Source organism: Mustela putorius, unplaced genomic scaffold, assembly GCF_011764305.1.
Source record: "Mustela putorius furo isolate JIRA1106 unplaced genomic scaffold, ASM1176430v1.1 tig00001433_pilon_pilon_pilon, whole genome shotgun sequence".
In the NCBI taxonomy this organism is placed as follows: Eukaryota; Metazoa; Chordata; class Mammalia; order Carnivora; family Mustelidae; genus Mustela; species Mustela putorius.
Window position 1 is genome coordinate 544,310 of NW_025421741.1, and position 21,470 is coordinate 565,779.

Here is a 21,470-nt window from a genome sequence, read left to right on the forward strand (position 1 = left end):
TCTGTGGCAGGAAAGGGAATTTTCTGGTTTGCATTCGTATGTGCCAAACTCTTACATCTTCTCTGTTCTGCGTTTGGAGAAAATGGGACCACTTCAACTAGGAAAAAAGGAGTCGATGACATTTGGGGGAAAAATGGACCAGGAAGATCGTATTTCACTGAGTAAATTGACAAAAGGTCAAAAACCTTGATCTTTACCACCGATGTGCTTTGTCTGAAACCTGAACCACCTCTTAAATATTTATAGGCGAGAGCCGTGACCGCAGCTCGCCGTCGCCCCGAGCCCAGCGGAGCCAGGCCACCGGTTCCATCCCGGGGAGGCTCAGTGCAGGCACAGGCCCGCGATCCTGCTGCGGACGGATGCAGCTGCGGGCCAGCAGCCACGGGGCTTGGAAGCAGCACCGTGAGCTCCCTGCTTCAGACAGGAGGGCAGGACGCGCAGGCAGATGGAAGCACCAGAGGGGAGCACCGCGGCCCCGGACACACAGTCTCGGCCCAGGTCTGTCTGCTGTGGCCGGAAACGGGGACGCCCCAGAGGCCACGCCCACACCCAGCACCCAGATCTTGGTTGCTAAATACCATTCTCCAATAAAAGAAACCATGGTCCTGCAGTGTTTGGGTGGCTCCGTGGGTTAAGCCTCTGCCTTCGGCTCAGGTCATGATCCCAGGGTCCAGGGATCGAGTCCCGCATCGGGCTCTCTGCTCAGCGGGGAGCCTGCTTCCCCCTCTCTCCCCCTATCTCTCTGCCTACTTGTGATCTCTGTCAAATAAGTAAATAAATCTACAAAAAAATAAGCAACCACTGTCCTTGGAGAAGAAAGCTAACTCTGGGGCCGGAGTAGGGAACGTGCCCAGCGGGCTACGAGCTGGGAGCAGCGTATGACACCAGACGTCAGAAACGGGGTCACACAGAGCGCAGCGGCCTGCAAGGAGCTCCCTGGGCCCTTTCCTCTGTGCATTAAGGGACATGATGATAAGAAGTCTAAGCTCGGAACAAAGCTATGATCCATTAATCCACACTAACATAAATAAATAAAAAATATATAAATGAGGAGAAAGATGAAAGCTTTTCCTTTTTTGTTTAAGATTTTACTTACTTATTTGACAGAGAAGGAGCACAAGCAGGGGAAGCGAGAGGGAGAAGCAGGCTCCCCACTAAGCAGGGAGCCCGATGCAGGACTCGATCCCAGGACCCCGGGATCACGACCTGAGCTGAAGGCAGACATGCAACCAACTGAGTCCCCCAGGTTTCCCTACAGAGGAAAACCAACAAATAACCGTCAAAGGAATCACAAAAAACCACCACACTGTAAGTGTCCTTGTGGGTGAGAGTCGGCCGCAGACGCTAACGTGAGGCACGTCCGATGAGGAACAGGGACCTCCCATGCCCTGGTCTCACAGTCCCTCCCCACAAACCACCTGCCAACCACAGAAAGGACCGCGGCCACTTCACAGCGAAGGATCTCGGCGACTGGCCTGCAGCCCACTGACCCTGGTGCTCATCCCCCACACCCCGTGGTAGGTGTCAGCACTCACCCAGGCCCCCGCAGGAGCCGGCACCTCCTGCCATAACGCAGAATCTGAGCGCAGTCATGGGGGGTGCCCCACACACCCCACATCGGGGGCAACTGTGACATTGTCGGCCCGTGTCCCTCAAAGATGGTCAAGCGAGCACAGAGACAGAAAGGCTGAGACCCCGCCCCCAGGAGAGTCAGGGGATTGGGAGCAGCCCGAGTTAGTACCACTTGGTACCGGGATGCGTCCTGCTGGGGGAGAAAAGGAAAAGGGACAGCTACGAAGGGTCCTACGGGACAAGGTAAACATTGTGAATGTTGCCTAGATGGACTGAGTCGCAGTGCTGCATCAGAGCTCGGCTGGCAGCCTTTCCGTGGTTTTGAGAGGGGGCGTTCTCGCTCCTGGGAAAGGAGCAGGGAAGGGTGCTGTCAAGGCGGCATGCTGTCTGCGGGGTCCTCAGAGGCGGGGACCCGGGGACGGCTTCGGGATGGCACACAAGCAGCAGCCGCCCCCACCGGGGACCATGGAACCTGTTCTTGCAGCTTTTCTGCAAGTTCCCCCCCAAGGTCCCCTTCCTTCCAAAGTCCACACTAAAGGCTCTAAAACACACACAGAAAGAAGGACCTCACAGGAGCTTGAAAGCAGGGCCATCGGGACAAGAGGCTGTGAAACAGGGTTTTGTCTGCCCCTGCGTCCCCACTGGCTCTCGCTCCGGCCCCTCCCCCACCCGCCATGCGGCAGTCCTGGGGACCAGGCAGCTCTTTCTTTACCCCAGTGTTCTCCAAAGTAACTGTCGAAGGCAGGACTACGTGACCTCCGGGCCGTGAGTTCAAGCCTCACGTTGGGCCCCACAGCCAGCACAGAGCCTACTTGCAGAGAGGTACGGAGGTGGGTGGGTGCGTAGACAGACAGACAGACAAAGGCAGGACGACTTCCGCAGGAAGAGTCTTGGTCGACGGTCCCAGAACACTGACCACTTCCCATCGGTCCTGTCTCTATCTCACGACAGCCTGCTTGGGTTTGGTCTGGGCTCTGCGGGAAAGAGGCAACAAGTTCCCGTGCCTGGTACAGGGCCTGGCATACATACTGTTTATCCAATGCGGGGGGGGGGGCAGACAGGGAGGGGCAGGGAGGGATGGGGAGCGGCTGCCCCCCCAGCCCAGCCACCCAACTGTGCGGCGGCCAGGCGGCCCGCTGCCCGCTGGGGCCAGAGCAGGTGCAGGAGCAGGTCCAGAGAGACAAACAGGAAGTAGGAGGTGGGCGGCCACGGGTGGTGGCCACAAAGCACCAGACTGCCAGGCATCACCCCAGCCCAGCCTGGGAGGGAACCCCAGGACCCTTGGGACCGACCGAGCGACAGAAGCATCCTGGCTGTTCATGGTGGCCAGCGAGCGGCTCACCGGGGTCCTGGTCCTGCTGGAAGAACCACGTGCTCAGCACGCTGGGGCCGTGTCCATACGACACTGTGGACCCCGCAAGAGGTGAGGGCCCTGGAAGCCGTGTCCCCTGTGACCTAGCTCCTGGTCCTCAGCCCGAAGTGCCCCGTGGCTCTCCAGCCACACTCTGAGTGGGAAGGGGCAGTAGCCACAGGAGACTTGCCTCCCTAGTCATCTCCCCATGGGTAGCCTGCAGCCCCGTGGACCCCAGCACCTGCCCTCCCAGGTAAGGAAGCTAGGTCTCAGACAGAAGGACACCGGGCACGTGAACCCACACATGAGCCCGGCTCTGCAGCCCTCCCACGTGGTGGCCAGTCTGACAGTGCGGCGGCTCGTGAGAACATGGAACAGCACTCCACGTGTGGAACAGCCCAGACCAAGGCAAGGAGCTGAGAAGCCACCCGTCGAGTGGCGAGCACGGGGTGCAGGGATGTTCAGTACGGAACTCACACACAGCCAGGGCTCCGTAGATGGCTTATCAATCCTCACACACAGCCAGGGCTCCGTAGATGGCTTATCAATCCTCACACACAGCCTGGGCTCCGTAGATGGCTTATCAATCCTCACACACAGCCAGGGCTCCGTAGATGGCTTATCAATCCTCACACACAGCCAGGGCTCCGTAGATGGCTTATCAATCCTCACACACAGCCTGGGCTCCGTAGATGGCTTATCAATCCTCACACACAGCCTGGGCTCCGTAGATGGCTTATCAATCCGTTTCAAAACCACAGCATGTGGTTGGACGTAAAAAGACAAGATCCAACAGAAGATATGCCACGAACACTAGCGCAGCGTCCCCAACGCCATGGGTCCAGCATAACCTCTTGAGGGGTCACAGGATGCCTGGCTGCGAGCAGAGCCCACGCAGGCCATGTCTGCCATCGAGAATCGAGAAGAAGCAAGCATCCCTTCACCTGTTCTCGTGGCCCGTCGGGGGTCAGAGCTGACCCCCAAAACACGTACCCACACCCTCATCCGTAGAGTCACCATGAACGTTATGTCATTTGGGAAAAGGGTCTTGGCGGACACTCAGTGAAGGTCCTTGAGATGAGATGACCTCCAGTCATGCAGAAGTGCCCTACGTCTCATAACTTCTGTCCCTGTAAGAGACACACGGCGGTGGGGGTGGGGGGACAGACGCACGGATGGGAGAGGAGGAGGCAGGGAACAGCCTCCCGAGAGCCTCCGGATCAGACCTCGATCTCAGGCCACGGACACCTCACCATGTGTGCTGTGGACAATGGTAACAGCAGCCACCGGGAGCTCAGACAGTCCCCGCGATGCTCTCAGAAGCAGACCTTCCTGGCTGTGTGAGCGCCGTCTGCCAGGACCCAGCACGCACCCCTCTTCAGGAATAGTCTCCAGGCCTCAGCAACACGGTCCCCTCCACCACGTCCATCATCCCTGGGTCTTCAGATGCCCAGCGCCTTCTTGTCATTACCGGCTCAGCTCACTGTCACAGGTGGCCTGCCCCCAACAGCTGGCTGGCCTGACCCCCTGGGTCCCTGGGGGTCTCTCTCCCATACCTGCCTCCACCAGAGAGGCTAGGAAAGATAAATAGTAGCTTATCCAACCTCCCTTGCCGCCCTGCACGTCCAGCGAGGCAGATGTACCCACTGGCTCGTAAGAAGTCTGTTGCAGGAGCTTTTAGGATAGCTCCTACTTTCCTGATAGTGGAGCCAGATGGGCTGGTGCCGTTTTCCCCACAATGAGCACAGATGCAGTGGCTGGCGTTTTAACAGCCACTTTGTGACCTCGAGGGAAAAAAACCCAAGAGAATTACAGGAGACGCTGGCCCTGAGTTTCCATCAGTAGTTCCCTACTTTCAGGCTTCTTGGTGGAAAATGACACCCACCACTTATTTAAGCCATGGTAGATCACATTTTCTTACTTTTCGATGACATCATTCCCAATGGATACATTTGCTCACCAAAGAGGAATTCCAAAGCTACTCCAACAGACACTGTGCCCTCCAGACATCTCTACCACGTCACCCTCATTCCCGCTGGCACGTGAACTTAAGTTACCTGGTTAAGTTAGCAACTGTCTGTCTTCCTCTCCTGCGCCCCTAGAATACAGGTCCCACGAGAACAAAGACATTCTCCACCTTGTTCACCACCTTGTCCCCGACGCCTACAACAGCGTGGGTGACAACACACTCGGGGAGGATCTGGTCAGTCTTCAAGCTCAGCACTGCTGAAATTTGAGGCTAGATCATTCTCTGTTGCTCAGGCCTGCCCTGTGCGTGGCAGGAGACTTGTCAGCCTCCCTGGCCTGTCAACCCGATCCCAGGAGAATGCCCCCACCGCCCTGGGACCACCAACGTATGTCCCCTGGTGGCAAGCCAACAGCTCGAGATCTGCCGACTCACTGAAGGAGTGAGCAAGAGAAAGAATGAATGAACGGCCCTCCCTACGTGTACACAGAGACGGCACCACGCTGAGAGACGCTGACCGAGGATCTCTGGAGGAAACGCCACTTTGGAGACATAGCCGTTTATCACCAAGTGAGTCCAATGGAGAACGGCCATCATGCCAGCATCTTTGCTCACTTGCCCTTGGACAAAATCTGAGATGTGATGTGATGTGGCCTTAGGCTGGAAAATGTTCTCATTTTCAGGTCTCCCACCTCCGATGGGATCGCCACGGCTGCTCAGCTCAGGACATCACCCATCTATGCTCCGAGGGCAGAGACAAATTCTAGTGAAAGCCCAAAACCCCGCACTAACACCCCAATCCCCAGGAAATTTCCACAGATGGAACCGGAAATAAACATGCACCCTCAGCCAGGCCTGATTCCCGCAGCCCGACTCATTAAATCAATTAAATCACTTGCTTGGCAGGATTATTTATGGAAATAGGAAATCGTGTTCCATCAGCTAAACACTGTCTCTGAAGTGACGGGTAAGCTGAGCTCATAGTCCCCTAATTTGGGCGGACCGCACCTTGAATTCCGTGAAGCATCTCTAACTTCGCCAGCATTCTCAGGTCCATCCAGCATCTCATGTCCCCTCGTGGTCTTGCCGCATCTCCTTTTTCAAGCCCAGAAGGGAAGCATAAAGGGCTTGTTGGCTTGGCCATGTTGCCAACTGAGCAAGAACAAAGACTTGAGAGTTTAACAGCAAATCCTATACCAGGTCAAAAACAGATGCCAGTGTGGCAGGCCAGGAAAGGGGATGAACGAAGCAGGCAGAGGAGGCTGCGGACAACCGTCCCTGTAAGGTGATTGTGGCCACATGGAAGCAGAGCCAGTGGCGCCAGAACCCCTGGTTTCTTTCGTGGGTTAAAGCTTCTGCCTTTGGCTGGGGTCATGATCCCAGGGTCCAGGGATCGAGCCCCGCATCGGGCTCTCTGCTCAGCAGGGAGCCTGCTTCCTCCTCTCTCTCTGCCTGCCTCTCTGCCTACTTGTGATCTCTGTCTGTCAAATAAATAAATAAAATCTTTAAAAAAAAAAAGAAAGAAAAGAAAACTGTCAGAAATCTGGAATAGTGTGGGAAATGCGTGGACGTTCGGTTTTCAACATTGGCAACGAACTCAGAACTGAAAAACGCAACATGTTTGCAGACCTTATCAGGTCATTGAGATCCATACTTTGTGAACTTCACCGTGTTTCTCCTCACACTCCTTATGCCTCAAAAGCAGCTTCAAGTGACTGCCTGCTTCTTGTTTAGGGATTTGTTCTGCCCTCTGGGGAAATAGGGAAGTCCCCAAGGTAAGGACAGCCTGTATCAGAAAAGGAACACAGGAGTCCTCCAAGGAACAGCCTGACTTGGGACTCTAAGAATCGGGAGTGGCTGCTCCTGGTCTTGACAGGGGAACACAATTGGGGCTAAACTCTTAGAACAGCCACAAAACTACTCCCCGTTCGGGTTTCCAGTAAACACAGGGACTGTTCCCAGGGACTGCGGAGGAGGCAGGTACCAACCTGGATGTTCCATCTGGACGCCATCTGCCTCCCAGGTCTGTCTGGGGCTGGCTGTCCAGTCCTCTGCAAGGCTCACCCCACTGACCCGGAGCAGACACCCCTCCTTCTGTCTTAGGCACAGACACGCCAACAGCCCACTTGGGGGGAGCCCTAAGCACGTGATCAGCGCCCCATGCAGACGTCAAGCTGGAGTTGAGGGTGCTGGGGCTGGCAGACACACGCCATGGTTCAGGGGGGCTATATTCCAGGACGGTCCACCCAGCCGCTGGCCAAGGCACCACGGCGCAGGGCCCGACAAACTTTGGAGGGAAGTGCAGGTGGGTTTGTTACCCCCAGGCCCAGCAGCAGCCCAGCTCTGCCTGGGGGCGGGGGGCGGGGCGGGTAGTGAGACCCACAGAGGCCTCTGTGCAGTATTCATGGTGGCCTGCAGGACAAAGTGGGAGGGCAGGGCGACCGCCACCCCAGCCCACTGCACTCCTCCACCCCAGGGGCACGGTGGTCGGATCTGCAAGGGCAGTAGCAGATAAGGGAGGTGAGCCTGGTGTTATCACTCCAGGCGCTGTTTTTAAATGAGGCAAACACGCCCAGTGTCAGAGTGACCGTCTTTCCGTGCGGGACGTGGCCATATTCGGTATTTGGTGTGCTCATCCTCATTCAGCAGAGATCAGCACAGCCCGGCCCCTCTTCATCAGCCCCGCAGACCGGCGGCCATCACTCCTGTCACTGCCCAGCCCCCCACAACCACTAACCCACCTCCTGCCTCTAAAGATCTGTGTCTCGGGACAGGTCACGCAGTAGGATTTCTCCCTATGTTCCCATTCAATCATTTCAGTGGGTTGAGATTCTGATAGGCATCTTCTAGATGTTCCAGACAAGGAGCAAAGTTCAGAGAGCACAGAATATTGGTCTGAAGACACAGACTGTGAGGGGCAGGGGCAGGGTTGGAGCCCTGGGCAGGCAGGCCTCCAGGGACAGACGCTGAACCGACCTTACTCCAGCTTGCCTGTCCCCAGCTCTGACCATGTCAGAGGCCCCATCCCCGGCGCCGGACTGTCCACCACACCCCTGATGCCCTGCCCTGACCGGGATGTCCCCGTGCTCACCAGGTGTGGGCCAACTCTGTGACCTCCCACCCCCGCTCCCACCCCCGGCCACAGTCCTGTCCAGGGAGCGCTCTCCTTCCAGGCCTGGCTTTGCTCCCTGACACTCGTTGCAAATTCCTCATGTCCCCGGATCAAGGCAGTTGTTAGGAATCACGGCCCCGTCTGCTGAGGACACAGAGCACGCCCTCTCCCGTGGTCACTCAGCGCCCATACCCCCGCCCACAGGACCCGAGCGGCCGCCATCCCCTTCCTGCCACACAGAAGGGAGACGCAAACCAAGACACGGGATGTGGGAGCCACGAGGCTCGGCAGGGCCCGGCGGGTGGCAGGGAGGGCTGCTGACGATGAGACGTTTAAATCACAGCAGAGATTCAACGTGACGACCGTGCCAGGCGAGGGGCTCCGTCTGCCAAGATGAGGATTTGAGGATGGAGCAGATCGCTGGCACGGCGGCGCTGGGCATGGGCCCATAGGCACCCGCGGCCAGGCGTTTAGCCACGGGTTAGCTCCAGAGCGGGGGGGGGGGGGGGCTGGCACAGGGGGAGACGGGCCGTGGCCTCCAACACCCCCACATGCCCGAGCACCACCTGGCAGCTGGCCGGGCGCCCCTTGAGGGGCCAGGGACCAGACGGCAGCATGGGCTCTGGACGCAAGGGGTGGGGTGGAAACGTGCAGGGGAGGGGAGCCCTGGAGGGACCCCGGCAGGGAGAGAGGCGCAGGGGGCCGGCACCAGCCCTCCTGCAGATAAGAAACGTGGGCACCCACCATGTAGCGTTGGTAACCTGGATGCTGTTGCAACTGGAGACCAGCTTCCAGGTGAAATCCTCGTGAAGAAAGGGAGGCTGCATTCTCTCCTTGGGAAATCCCTGAATGTTCTGAACGTGGAAACGTATGAGGGTCTTTCTCTGGTTCTAAAATAACGTGTGCCTCATCTCTGCCCATCTCAGTTGGCAATGCTTGTCGTAAACTAAGGGAAAATTAAGGGGACAGAGAATAGTGGGAAAAGGTGATTACTGTCTTTGTTCCACGCGGTTCTGTGCTGTCCCTCTACTGGACATCTGCTTCGCTTGCTAAGGCTCCCAGGTGACCGGACGTTGGGCTGACAAGTCACCAGGGAGGAAGAGAATGCTCTGGAAACACGGGACAGCTCAGACGGGTAGAGGGAACAGTCTGACAGCTAAGAAGGTCGCCGGGCTCTGGCCGTGCTCTGCGACACTCACTCACACCCCCCAGCGACTCACCCAGTCAACGCTTGCGTGAACATCATCAGGTGTGCGGGGCTCAGGCCCCAGACACACAACCGTGGATGATTTAATGCCGCACCCAGAGTAAAATGTGATGCTAGAACATCACTGCCCGGAGACACGGCGGATGGAACCCAGAGACCCAAACAACGCAGCGGCCGGGCTCGGTCAGCCGTCTCCCGTAAGTTCAGGTGGAGGGAAGGACCCGCACGCGGCAGAAGGAATCAGACATCGGGAGAAGCCAGGCTCGTTTCCACGAGGCTCTGCTGCTGTTGTAGACACTGTTCCCAGCTCCCAGCCTGGGCCACGACGTTCCCCCTGCCACGTCCCCTGCAGCAGCCCCCCTCCCCCGCCCGCCGACCAGTCCTCGGGCACACGGTCCTTCCAGATCTCGGCATGGCCTTTGCCCTGCTCCCTGGTGATCGAAAAGGCCGAGCTCCGCCTGCCTCCTCCCACACACCTCTCTCTCCACCGCACCTCCCGGCCCTCTTTCCAGCACACCGCTCACTCCCAATAACAGGGGGCAGATGGAACATTCCAGAATACTCGGGAGCTCTCCTGGCAGCTCCCTCGCACTATCCAGATGCCACTCCCCAGACCTCCTGCGTCCGGGGCCCCGCCAAGCCGCGGCCGTCCCCGCCTCCCCAGACAAGCCTGTGCTCACAGCACCTGCCGCTCCCTGGAATGGTCCAGCTCTTCAGAAGGGCTGCTGGCCCCTCTCAGCAGGTCTGACGCGGTGTAAGCAGAGAGAGCCCAGGCCGCCAGGCCGCCAGCCTGGGGTCAGTGTGCCCCTGTGGCCTTGTCTCCCTGCAGTCAGTCCACAGGACCAACAGGAGCCCGTGACCTCTCCCGTCCGCAAGCACGGGACCCGAGCAGGCTTCCCGGAGAGACTGCAAAGGTGTCAAAGGAAGAGGGCTGGAGCCCCACAGGGCAGGCCGCGAGCCGACAAGTCGTGACCAGCACCTTTCCTAGAAGCCAGGAGAGGGGAAAGGCCAGCAGCCCCGGTTTGCTGGCGGAGCCGCTCGTCACTCAGGCCCGCCCAGCTCTCAGGGGAGAAAAGCAGCTCAGCAAGCAGCAGTGCGCCCGCACGCCCAGTTCAGATGTAGCAGGAAATTATTTTTGGGTAAATATTAGCTGGAAAATCAAGGCTCCCTCATGGTGTGAACGGTGGCCTGTTCTCCGTGCCCCCGCCCCCCGCGGGTGGTGACAGCTGCGTCGGGAACGTGGCAGCGAGCCCACGAAGGTTTCCCGGACTCGTGGACACGCAGAACTATGTGGGAGCTGCGGCCGGGGGGCTGGGAGGCGCCTCGGCGGGCAGGACCTGATGCTGCCAAGTGGACATGGGAATGCGCTGTCGGTAAAGGTGTAAAAAGGATGAATGAAGCCTGCCGTGTCCCTTCTGAAGAGCATGCGAGTGAGAGGACAGACGGGGAGGCGGTGGGCCAGTCTTCTTCCTGCCGCGGGAGCCAGCCCTGCGCCCAGAGAGAGGAGGAGACCAGCAGCCTCCGCAGCTGGAAGCCTTAAATAGATGGCCTCAGGGGGCAGGTGGGGAGGTGGACAGCCTGGGCTGCCGTCGTCGGGTGCAGGCGTCCCCCCCAGGCCCGGCTTGCGGGTGCCGCCCAGCCCCGTCCCCTGCGTGGTTCCGCTCCTGCTGCTGCTCGGTAATCCGGCCTCTCCAGTGCCTGGTGTTGAACAAGGGAGAGTGAGGGGTGACGCGAGGAGCCTTTGTTCTCTCTTTTAGTTATTAAATTGTAATTAAAAACCGTTCAAGGCACCGAGCATCCCATCGAGACTCTGGCAGGCTCCTTCCAGGTGGGGGTTCTCCTGCTTCCCCACTCCCCAGCCGGGCAGCCTCCCTGCCCCTCGGTGACGCCCGCCCAGCCATTCCCCATCTCGCCCCCAGCGCTGCTGCGTGCGGACTCCAGCAAAGACTTGTCCAAACTTCACAGCGTGGCCGACCGGATTCCATTAGGTCTACATGCAGACCGTGTTTAAACAAAGCGGAACAGAGTGGACCAGGATGGAACAGAACGGGGGACGTGGAATGACATAGAATAAATGAGGGGCTAATCTTGTCTCCATTTTATAGACAAGGGCCCTGAGAGCAAAGGCCACTCCATGGGCAAGTGCCTAAAACAGGACTGAACACAGAGCCGTCTCCTGCGACCCTCACGCTCACCCCAATATTTTTTGAAGATTTATTTATTTATTTGAGAGGGGGAGGGAGAGTGGGCAAGTGGGGGTTGGGGCAAAGAGAGAGGACATCTCTAGCAGACTCCCTACTGAGTGCAGAGCCTGACATGGGGCTCCATCCCACGACCCTGAGATCACACCCTGAGCCAAAACCCAGAGTCGGCCGCTAACCTGACTGAGCCATCCAGACGCCCCAACTCACCCCCACATTTTTACTACAGCACTTCTCAGAACACGCTTCTCTGCCTCCTCTTCTAGCCCCGACACTCCATGTGACGGGACGTTCATACTCTGGCAACAGTGGTCACAGAGCCATTTGATTGAATGACGGGTAGAAGGAAGGAATGAATAAAATGTGAAGAAAAGTGCGAAGTTATCTCAAAATTCAATTTCCGCTGGTTCTTGCAGCTTCAGTCCTGAAATAATCAGCAATCAGAGAGGCTCGGGTCCTGAGCGCGCTCCCATAATAAGGCCTTTTTATCCCTCACCCCGAGAGGGCAGCTTACACTAGAAGTCACATGAGAATCATAGTTTTTTTTAATGCACTTTCTGGAACCTTCTTTTAAAGATAAGTTAGACAATTGGGAAAAGTCAGAGTGGTGTGTGCACATATGCACATGAGCACACGCACTTGCACACAGGCACACGTGTGCACGCACACATACAAGGACACACATGCAAAGGCATGTGCACACACACAGGTGTGCACACACAAGCACAGGCGCACCTGTGCACACATACACAGGCGCACAGATATGCGCACACATGCACACACATGCACACAGGTATGCACACGTGCATGGCACACAGGTATGCACACATGCACGGGCACACACCTGTGCAGGCACACCTGTGCACACACGTGCATGGGCACAGAACTATCCACACACATGCACACGTATGCACACGCACACACGTGTGCCCACACACACACTAATCCTGGCAGAATAACAAGCTTGAGAGGGAGAATCACCCAGGGAAATTAGGTCAACCACAAAACCTGATGGCCATTTATCACACAGGGGCTGTTCTTTAAAAGCAACGACCCTCAGTGCCCTAAATCCCAAGGGGAGGACCATGAGGGGAGGACTGTGTGAGGTTCTGCATTACGACATTTGGGGGCCAAGTCCAGCCCGTTAAAGCAATGGGACCCAAACCAGTTCTACTTGGGCAGCTGTAGAATCCATTTGCTTTTCCAAGACCTTTGGGCCAAATAAGAGCAGATCTTTCAATAATGGATCCTTGAGCTCCGTGGGCAAGACAGGTTCCACCTGAATGTGTGAGCTTGTGATCAAGGAAGGGGGACAGAGCTGTCGCCGCAAGCCCCATGTTCTGCCACATCTCCTCCCCCAGCCAGGGACACCCCTTGGTCCTGCTAGATGCACCTTCGACCCTCACACGCATACTTGAAGGGGGTAGGAAGCTCTAAGATATGGTATTGCCAGCAAAGACCCCCAGAAAGGATCATGCAGGCCACAACAGGCCCAGAGACAACACTGCTCAATCACCAGCTGATTTCAGCCAATAATCCAGTGCAAGGAAGCTCCGTGCTCCCAGTTCCTGAAACAACGGCTCTTCATAACCGAAGAAGAGGATGGATGACGATTGGCAAGATAGCGTGCGGCCAAACAGAACCTATAGTGAGCGGAGCTCTTTGCAGTGTTTTTGGGTGGATCCCCAAATTACTGCCCCCACCACCAACAACAATGAAATAAGCGGCTGCAGAATCAGGTTGGAGTTGGAGCAAAAAATGTGTGTGTGTGTGTGTGTGTGTGTGACAGAAACGGGTAGGAATGGGGTGTGTGTAAAAAAAAATTTTTTTTTAAAGGAATGGGGTGTGTGTGTGACAGAAATGGGTAGGAACAGGGTGTGTGTGTGACAGAAACAGGTAGGAATGGGGTATGTGTGTGACAGAAATGGGTAGGAATGGGGTGAGTGTGTGTGTGTGTGACAGAAATGGGTAGGAATGGTGTGTGTATGTGTGTGTGTGTGTAATAGTGATAGAGAATGTGTGCCTTCCGTTCCTCCTATGGGAATGCAGAGGATTTCTTTTCAGCCATTACTCTGCTCCATAAGGACCACTGGTTAAGAGGGCAGACTCTGGAATCAGAGGATCTAGATTAGGACTTGGACCCCGCAGTTATAAACCTGGACAAGTTACTTGATTTCTCAGCACCTCAATTTCCTCCACCCATAAAATCAGAATTATCAATAGGGCTTTGTGGAAATTCAGTAAAATAAAGAATTCAACAAGCCTAGGGCAGGACAGGGCTCCTCCCAGGTGAAGAGCATCACGGTCGCCTGCTTTCCCTGTTCCCGGGGCCAGGACAGTGAGACTGGGTTTCCCACAATGCACTCATGTCCATAAAAAGCTGTTGCATTTCTCACGCCCAGGGAAGTCCGCTCTAATAGGATCTTCCGGAACGCTTGCAGGTCACTGGGTCACTGTGGTGGGCACAGGCCGCATCGTCAGCCCAGAAGCCTGAAACTGTCACCACATATGCCAGACTGTCTGACTCCGACCCACCAGCCAGGAGCACGATGCTCACCTGTCACACCCCATCACCTGCCGACAGTGGCCATCATTACCACACAGGTGCTCCCCACTGCCACAGCCGTGTCCGGCTCACCCTTCCCTCAAAAACACTTAATTCACAAATGAAAAGATTACATTAATGTTGGGGTCGAAAACTGCCTTTAGAATCTAGGGACAGAAAAGGCGTTTTTAAATGATCATTGTTTTTAAAACCCAGAGTGGACGGTCCCTTTGCCACGCAGCATCCCCTCCTGCAGCCCCGCCCCGCCCCGTGGTCCCTGTGGCTCGGGGACAGCGGCCCCGGGCCTGCTGAGCTGGCCTGGGGTCTGCAGCCGGGCACTGCACAGGGCGGGGGCCGATCCCCCTGTAATCAGGATCGGAGACGCATTAGCCCCCACGTGACCCACACCCGCCCGCCTGGCCACAGGCGACCACAAACAATCCGCTGCTGTCGCTGCCTGCTCAGGGTTCCCTGTGTTTGCTCACATCCTGAATAAGGCTCAGCCACTTCAATGTGTGTTTTTAAGTGGATTCTCAGAGGAGGAGAAAGAAAAACAAAACGGCACCCCATGACGGGCAGCCTGGGACCTGGCAAGAGGAGGGTGGGTAGGGAGAGAGCTCGGGATGCGGGAGGGAGATCAGCCCTGACCGCGCAGGGACCCCGCACACAGTGCAGCACACAGTGGGCCCCTCCCGGCCTCCCCACCCCGCCCCTGCCCCCAAGGAGGAAGCTGTCCCCCTGTCCCCCCCTGGGGAAGTCACCAGCTCTGCAGCCCCAGCAGTGCCTCCCTTCCCACACCCAAAGTGTCCCAACCAGAGCTCCGGTGTCTGCACTGAGCCCCAAGACAGGGGGACACAGCTCGTGGCCTCATGGATGCTCCTCTGACAGCAGGACCACCAAAGGAGACCCAGAGGGGCCGGGAGGAGAAGGTGAGGGGCAATCGCCCCTCCAGGCTCCTGACCATACCAGCCCCTTCTCACGGGCTCTCAGGGAGCCTGAGCCCCGGCCTGCTGCTTGAAAAAACAAATGCACCCACAGAAGGCAGTTTTCAGACCCAGGAGAAATCCGCCACTCTGTGCTTTCCAGCCTCTGACATTCCTGCAGAAAGAATTCTCTGGGTAAGTCTCAGGAACCCGCCCACCTGCCTCCGGGCTCAGCTCCCTAGTTCGGTTTCCGGAGTGGGGGCTGCCCGCCAGACAGGCCTCGGGGTGCAGCCCAGCGGAGGGCAATGATTTCCAAGCTGGGGCTCAAAGCCCGGGGGCTGCTTTCTGGCCGCGTGCCCTCCGGCGAAGCGCTTCGCTCCCTGCCCAGTCCACTGTCTGAGATCAGAGAAAAGCCTTCTGGGGGAGGTTTCTGGGGCCAACTACAGCGCCTTCAGGGGCTTAACACCACAGGAATGGGGGCGCCTGGGGGGCTCAGTGGGTTAAAGCCGCTGCCTTCAGCTCAGGTCATGATCTCAGGGTCCTGGGATCGAGTCCCGCATCGGGCTCTCTGCTCAGCGGGGAGCCTGCTTCCTCCTCTCTCTCTGCCGGCCTCTCTGCCTACCTGTGATCTCTGTCTGTCAAATAAATAAATGAAATTAAAAAAAAAAAAAAAAACCACAGAAATGCATCCTCCTGGACCTGGAGGCCAGGAGTCCGAAACCAAGCCATCAGAGGCGTGAGGAAAGGATCCTCGCTGCCTCTGGCACCGTAGCCCCCCAGGCACCCTTGGCTTGTGGCCTGGTCACTGCGGTCTGTCCTTGGGGTCATCTCCTCTGCCATGCACCTGTGCACCTCAAAGCTCTGTCTGCCCCTCCCTTGGGGCAGCAGTTAGCCCACACACACACTCGCCCCCAGATGATCCAGGCTCATAAATGCCCCCTTCCTGAGATATTTAGCTCACCCACCACTGCCGCACAGGGGACGCTCACTCTTCTGTCCTGTGAGGTAACTGCCCCAGGATCAGGACAGGGACGCAGCTGGGGGCCCCTGCGGCCGCCTCCACCGGCCCCACAGGGAGGCTAGAAAGATCCCCGAGAAGTCGGTGCTTCGTGAGAGCGAGGGCTGCTGTCGGAAGGCACCGTATGAGCTGTCCCTGCCCTCTCCACTGCCGGCTTTATCAATATTCAGGGCCAAGTTAAAGAACATTAATTCAGAGACTAAAAAAGTGACTCTTGTTTCCATTCCTGTAGGAGGAAGCCTGGGCGGGTGGGCACCAGGGTCCCCGTGCCTTCCTAGCACTCACTGCCCAGCCTCCCCTCATCAGAAGAGGCCGGCGCTCAGGTCAGACCACGGGCAGGTGGCAGCGGGAGGAAGAGAGGCTAGAAACAGCGAGACCCTCTGGCCTTCACCTAGGATAATAAGAAGACTTCACTGACGGTCATCTTACAAACTTTTATTTTTAGCCTACATAAATGTCTTCTAAAAGGAAAAATGGGCCCGCCGAGGGAAGATACTAACTCAGCAGTCACGTCGGACGGACGACCAGGGCAGAAAGGCACCCCGACGCCACTGTTACCCAGGAAAAGGGAGGCGGGTGTGCCCCCAGCGGAGACAGGAGGACTGGAGCAAGGGGGCAGCGAGCCTCGCAGCCCCTCCCACTGGTGACCGCACAGTTAATTCCAAATGGAGGTCAGAATCCAGGCCCTGGGGCGCGGGGGGGGGGGGGGGCGCGGGGGGGGGTGATCCACACTTCCTGGGGCATCCATCCTCTTGGGGAGAAAAGGGTTACATTCTCCCGCCAGGGTTTCTATGATGGGGAGCCACAGAGTCATCGCGGGGGGTGACTGCAGCAGGGCGGGGACACCGTGGACCCTGACCTGGTATCACCCGGCCGGCTCCCCCTGTAAATCAAGATTCTGACGGCCGTAGCTGATGAAGATCAGCGCAGGCCTTTGGGGCACGCTCCAGCACCCGCTCCGGGTCCTCCTCCGCAGGAGCGCTCCAGCTCCCCCAGCAGCCAGGCCCTCATCCTCCGACCCAAAGGGAAGCCTGAGCCAGCCTCCCTCCCTGAGCTTATCACCCAGCACTAGGTCACTCTGGCAGACGGTCCCCTCCCCCCGCTGCCGGCCAGCACTCTTCCTACACATTTTAGGCCATTGCTGCTGTGAAGAAAGAAAAAACAAACAGATGCAAAAGCATCTACAAAAAATCTGGGCTGCACTGCCCGGGAGACGAAAGGAAAACCAACTTCAAAGGGCCTGTGCAGTTGGCCGTCGCGCTCAGGGCTCGGAGACAGATCAGAATGGTGACTCTGGAATATAAAGCCTGATTTCGACCCAAGCGGAGCCGGGAGTCCCGGGCCTTTAAAGGAGCCGCTGCTCACGTCAACACGAAGGGAGGCACTTAATAAAGGAGGAGTGAGCCGGCCTCCCACTGCACGTGACCTGTCACAAGGATACAAGGTGGCCCTCGGACCTGCAGGGCACAGAGACTGGGGACAGGGAGGCATTCTAATATGGCCTGGCGAGGGCCCGGGAGTGGGGCTGCAGGGCCGGCCGTCAGCCGAGCAGACGGAGCGCCTAGAAAAACCCCCGCCGGGCATCAGGCAAACAGAAGGGTCTCCGCAGTACACGTGGGGTCAGGATCCCGTCCTATTTGGGACTGTTGGTATCATCCTCCTAATTCCATTACCATCTCAACAGCTCGTCTGTTTGGAGCCCAGTGACAACGGTAGTGAGAGTGAACACTGGACTGAACCCTCGAGATGCCGGGCCCTGGGCCGAATGCTTCCCCTTCGTTTCAGTGACCTCACCGACGAGACGCCCATCGTCAGCCTCCCTAGCTGGCCAAGAACAGCGGGACGCAGAGCAACCATCCTCGACGAGCAGATAGGTACCCCTGCTTTCCCATTATACCGGTAAGAAAACGGAGGCACGGAGAGGTTAAGAAACGCACCCCTATTCACACAGCCAGGGAACTGCCAAGCCAAGATCAGAGCAGCCAGTCTGGCTCTCGACTCTGCCTGCCGCCTGGCCAAGGCTGCCTACGGGAGCAGAGAGGCTCCTCCTGCAGATGCTACTTGGAGAGAAGTAGCATGGGGGGCTGCCCAGTGGTTAGGGGGATGGGCTCCGTGCACAGCACTGCAGCTCATCTGGGCTGGGACAGTCCCCGGCTGCATGAGCGGGGACCCTCACCACCCTCTCTGGGTCTCAGTCCCCCACCTGCAAGATGTGGAGAAGGACAGCACCTGCCTTGTAGTGTCGTTCTGCAGCTGAAGGAGTTGGCCCCCGCGACACGCTCAGACCTGGGGAAGGGAGGCTGCCGCCCACGTTCGCCGTCGGTGGTACTGCTGTTATTACCGGACTCCGGACAGACTGATCGTTAATGGAATTACTAATCAATGATAGATTATTAGTAATCCACAAGGGACTTATTCAAAAAGTCCCCAAAAGGGGGCACCTGGGTGGCTCAGTGGGTTGAGCCTCTGCCGTCAGCTCAGATCATGGTCCCAGGGTTCTTAGATCAAGCCCTGCATCGGGCTCTCTGCACAGCGGGGACCCTGCTTTCCCCTCTCTCTCTCTCTCTGCCTGCCCCTCTGCCTACTTGTGATCTCTGTCAAACAAACAAATAAATAAAATCTTTTTTTAAAAATCCCCCCCAAAATCCCAGTGGTCCCCAGGAGACCATATTCCAACATGTTAGCAGATTCGGAGGGGATGTCCTGGATCAGCCTGCTTACACTCCACTTTGCCTCTGACTGCCGAGCTGACCCCACCCACCTGCTCCCCACAAGGAATAGAAATTAACTGTGTGAAATCCAGAAATGACCAAGAAAACACCAAATGACTAAATTGGTCTTCACGTGACAAAGCTTGACTTTCCTGCTCTTGAGAAAAAGCCTAAGGCTGGAAGAGCCGAGCTGGAGACAAGGAAGCAACCGGAGACCTGGTAGGGACCACACGCAGCCCCCGTCAGTGCACTGGCCTTGCTCACTTCTCCCAACCCCGCACCTGTCTTTCAGGGCAGACTGGAAGGCTCGGGGACTGGTCAGGGCCTCGCCCTCCGGGAGATGCCGGCGTGGGCGGGAGGTGTCTACGCCTGAAGGACTCGTGCACTCCCACCACCACCTGAACAGGAACCATCTTGAGAACAACGGGTGCCCACCCCTGCCCAGCGGGAGAGAGGAAGAAACAGGCCTCTGGCAGGTGGAGACAGGCCACCACAACCCCTGGGACCCATTGAAAATTTCCCGAGTTCAGGGCCCACTCAAGCCTCTTAGAGCAGGTGTTCTGGGATGGGGCATGGGGAACAGTATTCTTTAAATGAATTTATTGAGATGGAATCCACGCATCAGCGAGTTTATCCACTGCAAGAGGACAAGGACCACCAGGTTCAGACCACCATCACCACAGTCAAAGTTAGAAGGTTTCCAGTACCTTAGAGGGAAACCTGCAGCCTTTAGCTACATGCCAGCACCCCCCCAACTTCCCCAGCCCTGGACGACCACTGATCCACTTCTGTCACTGGACATCTCTCAAAAATGAGATCCTACAGGGGCGCCTGGCTGGCTCAGTCAGGCATCTGCCTTCAGCCCAGTTCATGATCTCAGGGTCCTGGGACCGACCCCGCATCGGGCTCCCTGCTCCTGTGAAGCCTGCTCCTCCCTCTCCCTCTGCCCCTCCCCCAGCTTGTGCCGGCTCTCTCTTTCTCTCCCTCTGTCTCAAATAAAATAAAGTCTTTTTTTTTTTTTTTAAGAGCTCAGTGACATCAGTGTCTCTTCCTTTCCGTGGCTGGACAGTCATCCGACATACAGAGAGACCATACTTTGTCCAAAGACGTCAGTACTTTGCAAAAGATCTGAGAAGCCCTGCTGCAGACAGAGCCATCCACAATGGCACGTGTCTCCCCTCCCCTCCCCGAACTCCCCTTCCCCACAGCCGAGCACTGCTTCCCAGACTCAGTCTAGCTGTACCCGAGCCTCGTTCCCACCGGTGTGTGTGCCCTGTCCTTCCCTTCACACCCCAAATCTCGCCTCTCCTCACGATGGCCATGCTACCCCCCAGTCTGAGCGGAGACTCCCTCCCTGTCCTGGCCCCTCCTGGCTTCCTGGGTCTGCTTCTGCCTTACTGTCCACTCCCCGCCCAACAGCCAGAGGGACACAGCCTCCCCCTGTAGGCCTGCCGCCCCCTGGGAACCTCCTGATGGCTCTTCTTCCTACTTCTTCCTACCTAAACCTGGTCCTGCCTCGGGTCCACCTCACTGTGTGACCTCAGCCCTGTCACTGCCTTCTGGACGCATGAGCTTGTGTGCTCTTCCTCGTCTGCCCCAAGCTTCCTCCTGTGGGTACCCGTGGGCTTCCGAGCCAGGCCGACCTCGGCTGAAAACCCAGCCCATCCCACCCCAGCTGTGTGACCTGGGAGGAGCCATTTCCTCTCTCTTACACCATTGTCTCATCTGTAAAATGGGTCTGAACCAGCAGCAAAGCCCACGTCTTAGAGCCCCGGTGTTACACACACAAGAAGCAAGTTCTACAGCGATGCCCAGCCCACGGCAAACGGTACCGCCACACTCAAGGCTTGAAGATCAGTTTACAACGGTTCCCTTCATCCAGGCTTGCCTGAGAAATGGTCCAGAATGGGAGGGGAGGGACCATGCTCTGGGCTGGGGGGTTCGGGGATTGTCCCAAGTCTGACAGGTGCCCCCAGCCCGTCTTGGAGAGTGTGGGGTATGTCTGTCCCCTTCGTGCGTCACTGTGGAACACCCACTAAGTCCAGCCACCTGCCAGCCACTGGACACATTCAAGCAGGCTGGCTCTGCTTGGCTGGGGATGGGCAGGAAGAAACCCATGAGGGCTCCCAGTTCTCAATCTCGGGGGAGGCCGGCACTCTGCACTCAATGGCTGGAGAATACAGGAGGGAGAGGAAGCGTCAGAGGGGAAATGAGGCTGGTGGTCCTCGCATCATAACCTCACCCCGCCGCCAGCCCGAGCCCCTCCCCTGTGGCTGCTCTGCACCCTGGGAAATCCTTCAGCAAAACGCAGCCTGAGACCACCCACCCCCGACGGCCAGCGCCGGGTTTGACACAGTAAACAACAGACAGGCTATGGTGGTCGTGCGTTATTTGAGACAATGGAGCAAAAATGCAACAGCCTACCTATGGTCCCGAAGGCTGAGTAAACTGGGACAGCCCCCGAAGTGAGGGTCAGCAGTTTCCCACCAGAACCGGCAATGCTCTCATGTTCACGGTTAAACCTGTAACACAGTTCCAGCTAGTTAAGGACGGAACAAGAATCGGGAACAAACTGCTGGTATCGGAGGCGTGCCCACGGGGACAGGACGAGCACACTGTCTGGTCGCCCTTCTCAGCTTGCCCGCAGTGCAGGCTCACTACCTGCCACGGCGGAGCGGCCACACCAACACGCAGGGGTGGAACAAAACAGAGCAACAGGCTCAAGCCAGGGAAGCCGCGCCGTGCTCTGGGGGCTCTCAGGCAGGGTCGGGGGCCCGGTTCCCACCCGCAGCAGGTGCCCGCTGACTTGGCAGGCATCCAGGGCAGACAGACCCTGGGCCCCAGAAAGCAGCCCAACCCCAGAG

The 21,470-nt window shown here is 57.5% G+C and overlaps 1 protein-coding gene across 3 annotated transcripts in view; it reads right to left on the reverse strand.

The window, feature by feature from the left end:
• RIMBP2 (RIMS binding protein 2) overlaps positions 1–21,470 on the reverse strand; it is a 204,784-nt gene that overhangs the window by 177,397 nt on the left and 5,917 nt on the right. The window contains exon 1 of one of the 3 annotated variants that reach the window (XM_045087628.1): positions 21,031–21,143. The exons of 1 other annotated variant lie outside the window; for it this stretch is intronic. The gene's annotated coding sequence lies outside the window, so the exon portion shown is untranslated. Of the gene's footprint in view, positions 1–8,745; positions 8,936–21,030; positions 21,144–21,470 lie in introns of those variants that run through there. One more of the 3 variants, XM_045087629.1, reaches the window with a different exon arrangement.